We start from the raw sequence: 3064 nt of genomic DNA, 5'->3' as shown, positions 1-3064 counted from the left end.
AGGAGAGAGATCTAAAAGTGACATCAAGGGCTGGACGAATTTCAAGGGGGGAGAAATTGAAATTTTTAGGTTTTGATGTTTAGTTAAATTGATAGTTTTAGTTAGTTAAATGTGTTTAGAAATTAAATTGGGCAAGAAAGCATTAAATTTTCACAATACCCACCCTTGGCCGAATCTGCAATGAGGTACAATGATGATGATCTGATTTTTATTCTAAGAGAAATGAAGAGAAAATGATGAAAAATTGTTAAATGTGATAGAAAAACAAACTAAAAAATTTACAGAGTTAATGTCCCATTTCTGGCTGAATTTTCAAGGAGGAAAGTGAACTGATTTTGGTGATTTTAGAAGGTTATTGGCTGATATTTAATGCTTAGAAATGTTGGAGAGAGAATGGGACAATTTAGAGCTAAAATGGAGCACGTTAGCAATTTATCGGGTAAAGTGCCAAAAATAGGTTAATACCGCGTTTAAGCCGTTTTAGGCTATTGCATTTCATACCATTCATTAGTATAGGATTTAAGTCAATTATATAGTGATTTAGCATCAATGTTGTGAATTGGGTAAATTTTGCAATGTGTCTAGGATGAGAGCCTTCTAGTAAAGGCAAGGAAGTCATACCCGACCAACAGTGATCGGGGCACCTAGGAAGCATTTCATCTGTACAAACAGTGAGTAAACCTATTATTATTGTAAATTATCTAGAGTTTATTTTTAAATGCTCTTCATGGATTTTATGAAACGAAAATGAGATTAAAATGGGATTTTTGATGTTTTAGAAATAAATGTGACAAATAAAAATATACTGCGTTGATTATGAAATTGAGTAATTGGAGGCTACCAATTGTCTTGAAAAATATATTTTATTATGAATGGCTTATGATATATGAGTATATGTGGCTATATTTTATAATTGCATTAGGAATAGAATGTAAGCTATGTTTTACTATGCAAGCTAGATAAATAAATAAAAGTCACGTTATATTGTCAAAATTTTATTAAAATTGGTGGGTTTAGTCACTGCAGTGATGGGTTTCCGTGGACTGCCTATTAGAGGGGCACGATAAATCCGGTTACATAATTACTCCGGTTGTAGAGGCAAGGAAGGTAACTCCTAGGGTAGTATTAGAGCTCACTTCACGTCGAACCCCCACGTAAATGTGTAACTCGGCCAACGCCAAGGAACGACTTGTTTTCAAAACTAGAATGTGTTTAACATGCAAATATCTTAACAACCTTGGCGGACTCGGTTAGATGCCTCGGCCAAGGTATCCCTGAGGACTAGATTTTGGCTTGAGCCATGTTTTTAATAAAGGTTATAAGCCTTGACAACTGTTTTGGTAAATTACAAATGTTTTATGATTTAAGAAAGAAATTGAAAACCTTATGAAATGGTTTGTGATTTGTTGTTTACACTTGCCTCCATTTTACTCGCCTTTAGATATTTATGATAATGTCTGTTTACTCATTGGGATTGCAAAATCTCACCCACCTCCTTTCCAAACATTTCAAGCTTGTGGTAGCTTGTAGATATCCGATTTTGTCGAGGATTCGAGTTGACCCCTCTATCCCATAAACAGTAGGTTACTATCACCAATACTGGGTGTATTTATGGGCCCCTTGTCATTGTAATTATTATTGTACATTATAACTTTGTAAATTATTGTATGTATGAATTTATTTTATTCTTACGCTACAAAAATTATTTATGTATAGTTCTATAAAAATTGTTTTATAAGAAAATGAAATATATTATCAAATATTTTTATTTAGTTTAATTAGCCAACTTTTCACTCTAAATGAATGATTTAGATTACAAAAATTTATTTTTAATCGACAGTGGATATTTTCTACCATACATTGTATCTTTATCAGGTTTCAAAATTTTTTGGTAAAAATGACCAAAATACTCCTATGTGGCGAACATTTTATTTTTATTATTTTCAATCTAAAATAGTTTATATTTTCTTAAAACTCGATATTTAACAATGATTGCTCACAAGAAAGGCAAGAAACTGATTCGTTAGCCTTGCGGGGTTCCGATTGGCATTCCGGATAATGAGTGTCAATCGGAACGTCGCGGCAGTTGTTATGGGCCCAAGGGAGGTTCCGGGTCGTGATAAATAGTAACCTTCACAATTATGATCTCTTATATCGAGACACCAAGCATGCTTCTTTTACTATCATTAAACTTGAACCATAACTCCATCTCAATCATATCAATTTCGATCGCATTTTATACTTATTTAGGTATACCAATCACTATCTTATTACTTCATTCCATATCAAATTTCTCAACTTTCATTCATTCATCTTATCCTCATACAATATTGTGTAGTTCATAACGTCATTAACACGCCATACTCATTCTTGTACATATCCTCAACGTTAGGGAAGATTAATGGCTTCAATTATTTCCACATACTTCATGTTTACCTTGCATTTAGGAAATTTCAATCTTCTCAATCCTATTAATCCATCTCATATGGCTTAATCGCACTATGGATTACATTCCCTTAACTTTTTCCCCAAAATTCCTTAGGTCGCCATAAATCGACTTCTAATAAGATTCTTGATCGTTACATTATCTATACAACTCATCAAATATATTAAGTTCAAATCTCAAACCACTAAAACCATTCTTCATTTTAGTTGGGTACATCACTAACTCCACACATACGTATATAGGCACATTCAAATGTCCATATTCCTCATTATGTGTATGGGTCTCTGTTTTCAAATGCCTTCAAACTAATTTCTCTTTGTTCATTCCCAACCATAACCAAGATTCAATAGAATAATCTTGATAATTCATACAAATTCTTATCATGCCTGTTCATAATTCCACATCATTTACATACTTATATTCTCTTCTTATCATTTCCAATTATATGCTTAAGTTTCCTTGTACTATATATCATTGCATCACAATGTCATCTCCATTGAATTATAATTTATTATGCGTGTATGCTTTATAATCCCATTGATGCCTCAAAGATTTATCTTAACTTGATCATTGCATCTTATGCAATACCACAATTCCTAAGAGTCATCCTTTTTCCTT

This window comes from Theobroma cacao, chromosome 8 (assembly GCF_000208745.1).
Source record: "Theobroma cacao cultivar B97-61/B2 chromosome 8, Criollo_cocoa_genome_V2, whole genome shotgun sequence".
Lineage (NCBI taxonomy): Eukaryota > Viridiplantae > Streptophyta > Magnoliopsida > Malvales > Malvaceae > Theobroma > Theobroma cacao.
The sequence above is the reverse complement of the archived record's forward strand: the minus strand, read 5'-3'. Positions refer to the sequence as shown.